General features: G+C 37.0%; 1 protein-coding gene; it reads right to left on the reverse strand.

Moving 5' to 3' along the window:
• The window catches only part of LOC129525965 (T-box transcription factor TBX1-like), a 363,418-nt gene that overhangs the window by 153,535 nt on the left and 196,283 nt on the right, over positions 1-13,600 (reverse strand).

Genomic DNA, 13,600 nt, shown 5'->3' on the forward strand with positions numbered 1-13,600 from the left:
GTACAGATAGGATTCACACATACCTTATTTTCTGTGGGCCTTCCTTCAAAATTCTCTCAATTATCAGAATTGTACCAGAGTTGTACCAGAAATTCTTTGTTCTCCATGAGCTGAGACAGCAATTGCAATATAACTGAATCTTGATGGTAGTTAAAAATTTCCAGCACAAACACAAACCAAGAAAAGCAACAACAAAATCCAGACATAGAATGTCAAATGCAATGTTTTTATAAAAGAAATGTACCCCTTACTTTTCTTCACTTATTTTTATCTCTGATTATTATGCCTATTTTCATAAATTTGACCCAATTTTTTACATTAAAAGCTCAACATGTTCCATTTACTATGCGAAGCCTTTCAGATTACCAGCAAAACCATGAGAAATAGATTTCAAACAGAAGAATGAAAAATTTATTATAAAGGTTAGAAAAAAATGAGACATGGAGTGCAGGCAACTGAACTGATATATTCTATATTGAGGATTTGGGAAGTGTTGCATTTGATATTTTGATGAGGAAGTGATCTGTAGAATTAGTTGGCTCCCTAACGTTTCCAGCTCACGTTAATCACATAAGGACAGAGACTGTTAAAGCGAACAAGCCAGTTTTGTGGTCGGGAGGGTATTTAATTCTTTTCATTCTTGAATTCAAGCACACAGCAATAAATAATGCACACACACTTTTGGACAAAGCAAAATTTAATTAGAAAAAAATAAATTTTGTGTCATTCCCTAAATGAAGAATAGTCTATGTAATGTACATAGTATACATTATTAATTGCCCATGTGGGGATGAAATTAATTCCATTTGGAAAGTTATTTTTCCTCTTAAGTCAGCAGAAAGTATAATTATGCACATTTTGAATAAAGGTATATATTTTTTATTCATGTCCATAGTGTGTTAGAAATGATGAAATATTAACATATAAGGAAGAAGGATAACAGCATGGCAAAATAGATAAAAGTATTCAAAATGCCTTGTTTGAGTAAGCAACCATTTATGAACAGTATGAATGTAGACCTTTATGCAGAGACTGAAGAAGTACCACAGAGGAGGCTGTAGCTGAACCTTGGTCATGAGTATGAATAACCTGGCTGATGAAGTAAAAGGGTTGTTTCAGGCTTGAGGATAGAAATAGACAAAATATGGAGGGAGATGTGAATGAGAGATTTCACAGCACTAACTTGTTTATTTCCCATTTTCTGAGCATGTCTTGCATTTTCTCACCTCTGCACCCTTACTGGACACAATTCTGTATGCCTCTGATGCTCGCCTATTGTCTCTTAGAGATTTCCCATGTGGAAATTCTATGCAGACATTAAACTCAAGCTTAAATGCCGAATTCCCCACAGAGATTTTCTAATCCCTCAAGCTCTGACCCCCTACCATCTCTAAACTCTTTCAACAGTTTATAAAACACCCCATGTTAATTAGTCATTGCTCTACATTAAGAAAGACCTTTATATATATACATTAGCTCAGAGAAGTTTTGCCAAAAGCTTTATAAGTCCATTATTCTCTTTTTAAATATGGTGAAATAGGCTTAGCAAAGTTAATAACCTGCTGAAAGTTGCACAGTTAGGAAGGGGAGGATTTGGATTCCAACCAAGCTCCATTTTATTTTATTTTATTTCATTTCCATTGAATTCTCTTTTAGGTAACAATTTTCCGTGAATTCTGTATTTCTTTACCAAGTAAAACACTTTAGGTTGTAAGCAATAGAAACCTTTCACAAACCAAATTAATCATTCATTAAGACATTTTAATAATAACATGCAGTTATATCCCAGAGCTTAAGCACAAGGAGGGCAATGGACCCTCACAAAGGAGTGGCATCAAAAGTTGACCAATCACAAGGTGGATTGAGAATTCTCCATCTGGGATTGGTTCCCTGCATTTCTTCTACCCCTGCCACAACGTGATATGAGTAGGATAGACCTTAATTCCAGGTTCAGGATGTATCCTGTTGGTCTAAGTCACCCAGGATGATCTCAATCCTAGGTATTAGACAATCAATGTTTGGCCTTCTCTGGCTACAGCAATGATACAGCAATGATTTTTTTTGTTGAACATGTGACCAAGTGGACCCAATCAAAATGGCACCTGAAATTTTTTCTGATAGTTGAGAAAAGAGAAGTTCTCTTCTTTTGATGGATGATTTCTGGATATAAGGCTTGGAATGACTGTCAGTTTACTACCACGAGGAAAGCTGATCTGAGGTCAAAGCCAGTAAATGGAATAGGGTGGAGACTCACAGGGAAATAGAGCCAGGCCCAAATCAAACTATTCCTGAATTTTATGTGGTATGGTACATTATCACTCCAAAGTACTTACTGCTTATCCCACTAAGAATTATATTCACCCACCCTTTTGACATCAGTCTTTGTCATGAAACCTGCTTTGGTCAATAATATGTGAATTGAAGAAAATGCATGTGACTTTTGAGAAGAAGCTTTAAAAGCCAATACATAATTCTACCATTGCCACCATACATTTCACTTTGTTTTATGCCATGAGATATCCTTGGTAGGGGCAGCTCCTTTAGCCTGAACCCCAGAATGAAGAAGACACATGGAAAAGAGCCCTGTACTGACATGTAACATGTAAGACAAAGAAATGTTTGTAGTAAGCCACAACAATTTTGGATTTTTTTCTATAGGGTAGCCTAGTGAAAGCTGACTAATACTATCACCCCTGAACGTTACTGTTAAAAAAGCCAATGAATGTCCTTCATGGTCAAAACTGGTATGAGTTTTATGTCATTTTCTTTTGAAAATATCTTAGCAGAAAAACCCATTTCAATCAGTGAAATAATGTGATCAACCCTAAGCAGTATCAGGAAAGCCTTTTAACGTGAAAACTTCCCAAAGATACATCATAATATAGTCTTTCCTCTGTAATGCCAGATATGTAATTAAGGGTGGTGATGGCTACAAGGATGGAGGTCACCATTTCTGTGGCCATCTCTGTGGACATCCAGACAACATGGAAGAAGCCTTCCCATTTCCCGCAATTATCTTAATGAAATGAGGTAAAATGAATTTAATATAATGCATACAATTTTAGCATTGCTCTGTCAATAATTTTTTTCTCTCATGCAGAACGTTTTCGCTCATTAACAAATAAAATCAAAAGCTGAAGCAAATAAGTGAATCTCTTTGATGCTTATTTCAAAGCATTTCAGAAGAATTAATTACTGCAACACTCTGAGAAATATTTAAGTGCTATTAGTTCTTTTCCATACATGGGAAAGTGGAAATGCTGACAGTTTAAATAGCTTTCCGGTAGACCACACAGCAAGTCCTTGGCAGAACTCAGCATTCCTAACCTCGTTGACCTCTGCAATCTCAGTGTGGTCTGTAACCTTTTTACATCAGAACATTCACAGGAAGTGGAGACTTTTTACCAAAACATTCTACCAACAGTAAAACACATAACTTATTTTAACACTTATTGCCATGTATAGCCTGTCTTGAGTCCATCCTTAGGACCAGCAAGATATTAATATTTGAATTAAGTTGCTGCAAGTCCTGCAAATCAGCCAATGTCTGTGCTAGAGGTCTTCTAGCATCAACATAAGCAGAAACATACATTGTTCAAGTGTCCTTTAGACACATCCTCTTCTCTAATCAACTGAATTGCCATAGTAGAGCTAGAGAATGAGGGTTAGAGAAACAGCAAAGACCTGCTGAGAATAACAATCATTTTTCCTCAAAAGAATATGCTCCTTCTATCAAAATTACACTAACACTAATAACAAAATCATTGTCATACCTGTGAATATGACCTAAATTTTAACTTTTTTAATGATTATATCAGATATATTACACAATGTTCTAATAGGCTATGCAAATATTAATGGTTTAGTTAATATGGAAAAAATGGAATCAGATTTAGTTATCAGGAAAAAAAACGAATTTAATAGAAATTCCAAGTGCCAGGGTTATACTAAAACTTGTAGTCTCTCACAGTGAGCTTTGAACTGACCTTGCAAACTATACCATTTCTTCTAGATGACACAGCAAAACATGACAATAGGAATTTTAAAATGCATACTATTTTTCTTCATTAACTTTTCCCAAGGTTATAAATATTCTGCATAAGCATAATATGTTTAATGCTTAAATTGTCAAAATGGTATATATGACAAAAGACTGTAAGTTACAGTATACTAAAATTTGAGATTTCAATTATAAAAGAAAAACCATTTTTATTATTTTAATTCTAAAAATTATCTAAAAATTGCCAAAATTGTACTATCTCACCTACTTTTAATACACCAAAAAAGTACAAGTCTACTTATTTAATTTAAGAAAAATAGAATTGGTCTAATCCTCAGTCTTCCTGGGAAAACTAGCACTTTTTCTCAACTCTCATTAATTCTGTGGAAGATCTCGTGTGAACATATTTGTGTCTTGCATTATTTTTCCCACTGTGCTAATTTTACAATAACCTATGTTAGTTTTGCCAGCACTATTATAGGAGCCCTAATGTCACAAAATCAGAGAACCTACACATGTGGACAAAAATATGGAATTCCAAACTCTTAAAGGCAGCAACCATGGTGAACTGGCAAAAACAGTATACGTATTAATCTAAAGAACAACAACAGTTTAAGGTGGGCATGGTGGCTCATGCCTGTAATCCCAGCACTTTGAGAGACCGACAGGGGCGGATCACCTGAGGTCAAGAGTTCTTGAGACCAGCCTGGCCAACATGGTGAAACCCCATCTCTACTAAAAACACAGAAGTTAGCCGGGTGTGGTAGCCCGCGCCTGTAATCCCAACTACTTGGGAGGCTGAGGCGGGAGAATTGCAAAAAAAAAGAACAGCTTAAATATCATTGCTCTTTTCTGATACTAGCTTCTGCTAATCCAAACTGGAATAGTTGACACAAATAATTACATTCTGCTATGTTATTAAATTTCAATTTTTATAATCAATTTTGAAACAATTATCATTCCTTTGTCCATTCAAATGTGCAAATATTTTATACCATGAAAAATTCTCAGTCTGAATATAAGCTCTTGTCTTAGAAATGTCACTTTTAGAAGAGCTAGATATTACATAATACCTTACTCACTTCAACTAACTCATCCATTATTTATAATCTTTTAAATAAAAATCCAAGCAAAGAGCTTTAGCCTTATGGAAGTGAGGGCTAGGTAACAAAGGTGAATTTTAGAGGAGGCAGGAGGCCTTCTGTCCCATGGCTTTGTCAATAGATGCTTGAAGAATGTTTAGTGTTGTGAACATAGACTTTTGTTTACACATTCCGTGAACTATATGGAACTGGATAAATTATGAGATGGGTTTATGGTATGAAGACAATGTTCTGACAGTAAGCCTGGGAGAAAAACACTGGCCTTTAAAATGAAAAAAAAATTATTGTGATAGTTACAAAACACATCACCAAAATTCCATGTATATTTTGTCAAAATATCTTATCAGCTTTGATAATTGTGGATGCAGCTGCAGATATTGTTCTTTTAGCTCTTTTGAAATATTTAACACTGCAAAGAATAAAGGTTTCTAACATTCACCTTTCAGCCCAGCCCTGAAATGTTACTGTCTATATTTGAAAACAAAGATCATAACACGTTCTCTTGGAAAAAAAATCATGATGTGAAATTCAGTTTCAAAATAACATCCTGTGAATACTGAGCAATTTAAAGAGAGAGATTTTACACACACACACACACACACACACACACACACACACACACACAAAATTTTATTAAAAGTACTAATTCTTCCAAAATCTGGTGGATATTATTTTTTACAGTATACATTTTAAAGAACTTCTCCACAATTCTCTAGGAGAGATGAAGGTAGATGAAGATGATATTGATATATCTTCTTCATGCATGCATTAATTTATGCATCAAACATGAATTTAGTGCATACTCTGTGTCAAATTCTGGGGATACAAAATGAAACCACACATACTCCTGGCTTTTGAGATTTCATTTGGGAGAGACTGATAAGTCATTATGAAGAATATAGCATTATGCTATATTCTCAGGAGTTTCTAAAGATTGCTAAAGGGGACCAGAAGAAAAGCATCTTCATCAAATCTGAGTATTAGAGAATTATTCAAAGAAAAGTCATTTTATGCTGTTTTTTTCAAGGAGTTACCTGTATATATTAAAGAGACCCATGAGCGTTAGCAAGAGAGAAGTCCAGTCAGAGGGAACAGCATGTGGAAGATGTGGAATGGCACAATATAGCCAAGGACGTTTAGAGTGATTGTGGCTAGTGTAATTGGAGATTAAGCTGAAAGAGAGGCAGCAGCCCTTGCATGCAAAGCTAAAGAGACTGAGACCATGGAGAGGCACTCATAGTCCCTCAGCCCTGTGTTTAATATCAGATTTATGCTTTAGAAAGGTTGCTCTGGGAGAGGAATAGTAGACAGACCATTAGGTGACCAGCCAGCAGTCATCTCTCTGTTTCTGTGATTTTCCTATTATTAAGCAGCACACTCAGTTAATGACCCAATCTACAAAAGACAGTTCTTTTTTATTTACTCAGTCTGCCTTCAGTGGCACACGTAGCCAACTCTGCATACAAAAGTGTCAAAGGCCTCATTCTTGAAATCTCCTTCATTAACACCAATCTAGAAGGTTAATTTTAAAAAACCTGAGTTACGGTATTGTGATCTCTAGGAGAGCTGTAAATGAGTTAATTATCATATTTCTGCTCTTGCTAGGCTTCAGAGATCAGAACTTGCAGGGAAGTTAATACGTAGTTCATTTTTTGGCTCACTGGAGTTGCAAAGGCATGAAGAGGGAGAGGTAGAAGAGAAGAGTAGGGAAAGAGGGGAGCTTAGTATCATGAAGTCTCCTAAGAAATGGGGAAAGAAGGAGAACTTGGCACAGAAACTAGGAAGGGTGGGCCTGAAAGGAGAGCTGGGAAAAGCTCTCAAGGCATGCTGAGTGTCATGGTAGGAAGAGCTGGGAAATTCAAATTTTGATTTTTATTTGAGAGTTAATTTTGATTTCTACCTTGGGCAAATTACTTATTTCCCTAATCTATTTGTTTCTGTACAAGAATGATACAGAATTAGAGGATCTCTGAAATTGTTTCAAGTTTGAAAATGCTAAAATCCAACTATTTCACAATTTTGCCCAGGGCTGCTCCTAGCACATATACCATGTTCTTGGTTCTTCCCTGACTCCCCAATGTCATTTATGCTCTTCTTCCTGAAAAGAACAGTAGCAGGTTAAAAAAATTAAACTCATTTAGTAAATATTTCAGTGATATGTGTATGTAAAATTGAGTTTGCTTTTAAAAGGAGAGTTGTGGGCTGGGCACGGTGGCTCACGCTTGTAATCCCAGCACTTTGGGAGGCCAAGGCGGGTGGATCACCTGAGGTCAGGAGTTTGAGACCCACCTCGCCAACATGGCAAAGCCCCGTCTCTACAAAAATACAAAAATTAGCAGGGTGTGATGGTGCATACCTGTTATCCCAGCTACTTGGAGGGCTGAGGCAGGAGAATTGCTTGTACCCTGGAGGCGGAGGTTGCAGTGAGCCAAGATCGCACCACTGCACTCCAGCCTGGTTGACAAGAGTGAAAGACCATCTCAAAAAAAAAAAAAAAAAAATAGAGTTGTTGTATAATAAAGAATTTGTCTTTGTCCAGGATTCCTGGGAGATAACTTTTAAATCCTTGGAGTTTCCTGAATGATAGGAGTATTTTTATTATTCACTGTGGGCCCCTGAGACCACACTTGAGTTTACTGTAATTAGGTAACTCAAGGAAAGCCCCTAAATAGTTTCAACATGGAGGCTGGCCATGCCAGAAACACCAATGATTTGAGAGTTGGAACATTGAGCCACATGACATCAGTCTGACCTCTAACTTCTGGGGAGAGGCTGGAGGCTGGTGATTTGAGTTCAATCATGTGGTCAATGATTCAGTCAATCATGCTGATATAATGGAACCCCAATAGAAACTTTGGACACTGGGGCTCAAGTGAGCTACCATTTTTTGTAATAATGCACTGATGGGCCAGGAGAGTGATGCATCCTGAGGACACAGAAGCTTCACTTTTGGGACCCTCCCAGACCTCACCCCATGTGTCTCTCTGTCTTTGGTAGGTTCAGATTTGAATCTTTTACTATAATAAACGTGTATTCATACATTCAGTGTTTTTCTGAATTTTGGGAGTCATTCCACCAACTTATTGAATCTGATGGGATAGTGAGAACCCACAAACTGGCAGCAAGTCATCAAAATAGCAGGTGGCCTGGGCACCCTCAAACTTGTGGCTGGTGTCTGATGTAAGGGCAGTTTCATCAGAGACTGTGCCTCTAACCTGTGAAGTCTGTGCTAAATCTGGGCAGTTAGCCTCAGAATTTTATTACAGGGCTTATTGAATATTTTAGCAGATTTCAAAATTTAACTATTAAGACAAATTTAGTGGCACCTTTATATATATATATATACTTAAACTCTAGGACATTATGAACTTACATCTCATTACAACATCCATGAAAGAGTTAAATGTAGATACTACAGAAGCACTGAGTCCCTTTAAAGGAAAAAAATTAACATTATTTAGTTGCTGCAAGAAGAAAAGATAAAATTAAGAGACAGTGTTTTTTTGCAACTATCAAATGGAAAAAAAGGCAGAAAAAACTTTATTTTAAAGAGGAGATCAAACTTCTTATAAGCTTTTATAAGAAGAATTTTAGAGATATATGGTAAAAAGGAAATAATAAATAAAAGAGTTGATACCAAGATTCTTTTAAATATTATATAAGTTCAAGTATGAGAGAAGTTTATAATATGGCTTACTGGAAGAACATCAATTATACATTTTCAAAATCTCGTAAATAGGTATGGTGAGGTCATGAGAAATTTCACTGACTTATAAATGCTTGCAGAATTTTTAAATTCATTATAGTGAGATGTAATTGTGACCCACCTGATAGATGTAATACCATTTTTCCTATTTTAGAGATTACACATTTCTAAAAAAAAAACAATGCCAGGCCAAGTCAATTGCTTTTTCACACAGCTAATTCGTTCAGTAATGAAAGTAAATTGGTATGATGTATACTGATTTTTATGAGACAGTTTAAGTTTGACTTAAAATTTACTTAAATTATTATGTACTCTTTCAAATGTTAGTTTTTCTGGGTGACAATATTATGTTTTAGGGGGCAGGATTTAATTCAGATGAGAAGGCAATCCATTTGATATACAATAACACTCATTGAAAAATAGAAGAACATATAGAAAGATAAATCATTAGAAATACCATCAAATTCTGTTCAGGTTTTTTTTTTTTTCCAGAGACTTGCTACACATGGCAAGGAAACATAGAGTTATTTTCATCAAAGCACTTAGTATTCAGGTGTCTGTTATCTGTGCTAGAGACCCTGTCAATTCCAGAAGTCTAGTGATCATCCTGGTGTGAGGCAGGAGTGTAGTTAAGTGATTTGACTAAAAGAGAACGTCTGCACGACTCAGATGATGACTGCTGCTGTCTGTAGAGCTACTACCTCTTCCTGGATGAGAGCCTGTGGGGTGTGAAACCAGAGAGCAGTACTTCCTTGGTTCATTACCCTTTCTGGCAAACTCTGATTCATCATCTAAGGCCCAGAAAACCACACTGGCAAAAAATCACTCCATTACCTAGGTTCCTACAGCTTTTTTTTTTTTTTTTTTTGAGACAGAGTCTCGCTCTGTCGCCCAGGCTGGAGTGCAGTGGTGCGATCTCGGCTCACTGCAATCTCGGCCTCCCGGGTTCACACCATTCTCCTGCCTCAGCCTCCAGAGTTCCTAGAGCTTTTTAAGAGATATTCTAATATAGACATGCATCTACTTACATAGTTTGCTCTTCCAAAATGTCTTGCCTAACAAAAATTTTGCACATTGATCATATGTGTGTATGTCTGTGTGATGGGTAATTTCATGTGTCAACTTTACTGGGCTAAGGGATGCACAGACAGCTAATAATACATCATTTCTGGGTGTGTCTGTGAAGGTGTTTGCAGAAGAGATTAGCATTTGGATTGTTTGACTGAGTGGGGAAGATGCCCTCATTAACGTGGATGGGAATCCTTTAGTCCACTGAGAGACAGAACAAAAAGGTGGAGGAAGGGCAAATTTGCTCTCTCTGCTTGCTAGGAAATTCATCTTTCCCTGCCCTTGGACATCAGTGCTTCTGATTTTTGAGCCTTTGGATTGGCTTCCCTGGTTCTCTAGCCTTCAGGTTTGGACTGGAACTTTGCCACTAGCTTTCCCAGGCCTGCAGCTTGCAGCTGGCAGATTGCAGGACTTCTCAATTTCCATAACTGTGAAAGGCAATCTCTTGTAATAAAATCTCTCTCTTCATATATATATATATACACACACACACATACACACACACACACATATATACACACACACACACACACATATATATATATATATATACACACACATATATATATACACACACACACACTATTGGGTTGGTTTCTCTGGATAATCCTAACATAAAATGTGTATAAATTATATATGTGCATAAAATTATACATATATTCTATAGCTGTTAGGATAAAGGCTAACTTTCTGTAACAAAGAGATCCCAAAACATCTCAAGGTGGATGGTTGATGCTGATGAGGCTCTTCTGTTTCAAAAAGTAATTCATGCAATCTGTCACTGACAAAGTAATTCCATCTCCTTGTTTTTCTGTGTTCTAGAGAGTTACCATTCTTGCATTGTTGAAGCTGGGTCATCCCTGTCATTGTTCCAGCTGGAAATAGTAAACAAAGTAGAGGCAGAAGAGAGCATGCTTTTTATTTTAATGCTAAAGCTTAGAAGTGCTATTCATCTCTTCACTTAGTTATTAAACATGATCATATGAGTACATCTACCTGTAAAGGAAGTTGATATATGTAGCCCCTAATGGCATGGCTATGTGCTCAGGTCAGCTTATATGACTGCAGAAAAAGGAGAGAATGGCTTTCAGGAGAAGTTTATCAACCTGCCACTTTTATTGCACATATAATGAAATATAAAAGTGGATACAGCAAAAATCCAAAGAATAGCAACAACAACAACCACAACAAACTTGGTTTCTCAATCAGGGCCATTTTGCCCAAGGAACATTTGCTAATGTCTGGATATACTTTGGGTTGGTGCTACTGGCTTCTAGTTGCATAGAGACCAAAGACACTGTTCATCATCCTACAATACACAGGAGGACAGCCACAAAAACTACCTGGCTCAAAATGGCAATAATGTCAAATTGAGAAAATCTACTTTATATTTTTCATATTTTCAAAATATTTCATGTCATTTGGAAAAAATGACATAAAAGTTGTGTGAGGAGAACGTTAGTTATTTATATTGGCTCACCTGTGTCACCCCTGCTTGACTGTAAGCAACTTTATATTAGAAATCTTATTTTGTTCTTGTGTTTATTACAGGGCAATTATTTTATTTTATTTTGTTTTATTTTATTTTATTTTTTTTGACAGAGTTTTGCTCTGTTACCCAGGCTGGAGTGCAGTGTTGTGATCTCAGCTCACTGCAACCTCCGTCTCCTGGGTTCAAGTGATTCTCATTCCTCAGTCTCCCAAGTAATTGGGGTTACAATAGCTAGGATTACAGGCGCCTGCCACCACACCCGGCTAATTTTTGTATTTTTAGTAGAGACAGGGATTCACCATGTGGGCCAGACTGGTCTTGAACTCCTGACCTCAGCTGATCTGCCTGCCTCGGCCTCTCAAAGTGCTGGGATTACAGGTGTGAGCCACCGCACATGGTCTATTTCATGTTTTTGAATAAGTAATAATGAGCATGGAATATCTTTTTGGTGCCTTTTTCTATACTAAACTTTGTGGAAATTGCTTCGAAACACATGAACCCTGTTCTCAACGTCCTTGTCATTGTTTTTGTTATTTCTCCTTCCTTATCCTCCCAGATATCAGTAATAGTGCTACTCATTTATCTCACATTTGCTGAGATGTCTGTATTTGAATGTTACTTCCAACACCACAGCCACATCACTTCAAAAATCCAACATATAAAAAGGAACGAGATCATGTCCTTTGCAGCAACATGGATGGAGCTGAAGGCCATGGTTCTAAACAAACTAGCACAGGAAAAGAAAAACAAATACTGCCTGTTCTCACTTATAAGTGGGAGTTAAACCTTGAGTACACATGGATACAAAGAAGAGAACAACAGACACTAGGACTACTTGAGGGTGGAGGATGGGGGGAGTGAGGATCAAAAAACTACTGATGGGGTACTATGCTCATTACCTGGGTGAAAAAATAATCTGTACACCAAATCTCTGCGACATGCAATTTACTCATGTAACAAACATAAACATGTATCCCTTGAATCTCAAATAAAATTTAGAAAGAATTAAAAAAAAAAAAGGAAAGTCCAACCTAGAGACACATAGCCTTGCCCGTCACATTAAGAAGTGCCTCCCCTCACTTACTTTTCCATGAAAGAGTAAGCAAGCCAAAGCAGGAAGCAGTTCTAAATCATTAACTTCTTAACAACTCAGCTCAGATGGAAACAAAATTAAGATTTACAGGACCATAAAGGAGGTGGTTGTTATTTAACTATTCAAAATGGGAAATGAAAGAAAATCCCAGGCTTTCCAAGATCCTGTGGCATAACCGGTATACTCAAAAGGCAAAGAAGAATGAATGAGCGAAATGAGTATTTGATGAATTTTCATATGAACTTTTGACCTTCTCAAGGATGGCAAAGTTGCTTTTACATCCCATGATCCAGCCTTGCCAACAATTTCTATTTTTTCTTTGTCTTCTGTCTCTCTCTCCATCTGTCTCTGTCAGTCTCTCTTTCTGTCAGTCTCTTTCTTTCTCTCTCCCCCTTTCCTCCTTCTCTCCCTTTTCTCACGTTTCCTCCTTCTCTCACTTTTCAAACTGTAGCAGCTTTCATTTTTAAGCTATCAATTCAACATTGCCCCTATCTGATCTAGTGACCTTTTGGGAAACTTTCTTAATCTATGTCAGAGATTATGAAATATGAAGGCTCATCTCTCTCTCTCTCTCTCTCAATCTTCATGTGCCCTCTAGCTTACACAGAAACAAAAGTTTGATTTTTCGGCATTGATTCAGTGTTCTCCATTGGGGGAAAAAGTATTATGATCATTATCAACAGCACCATAAGGAATCACATGAAAGGCAACACTGTGCATGGAGCTTATTGAATTGCAAACAGCTTTCTCAGAAATCAAGGCCGCCCCAATGATGCAAATCAGATGCTTATATAATGCTATTTCCTTAGAGGGTGACAAAGGAGTGATGGGATTTAGGTGCCCCTTTGTGGTGTGGCAAAGCTTTTCTGTCTTCTTGCTTCAAGCAGAATATTTTGACATATTAACTGGATCAGCACAAAATGTATCTAAAGCTATTGAATGCACATTTTTTTTTTGATGGAATGTATACTAAACCTCTTTCCCAGGGATTTGAAGCAGCTGGAAGCTGCTATGACATTTCTGCCCTTTTTCTCCTCTTGTCTTTCCATATCCCTTCCAACCCTTTCCATAATCTATAGATATGCATATTTGGAATAACAATGCTGGTCACAGAATGAATGAAAAAATAATCCATCTC

Source organism: Gorilla gorilla, chromosome 10, assembly GCF_029281585.2.
Source record: "Gorilla gorilla gorilla isolate KB3781 chromosome 10, NHGRI_mGorGor1-v2.1_pri, whole genome shotgun sequence".
In the NCBI taxonomy this organism is placed as follows: domain Eukaryota; kingdom Metazoa; phylum Chordata; class Mammalia; order Primates; family Hominidae; genus Gorilla; species Gorilla gorilla.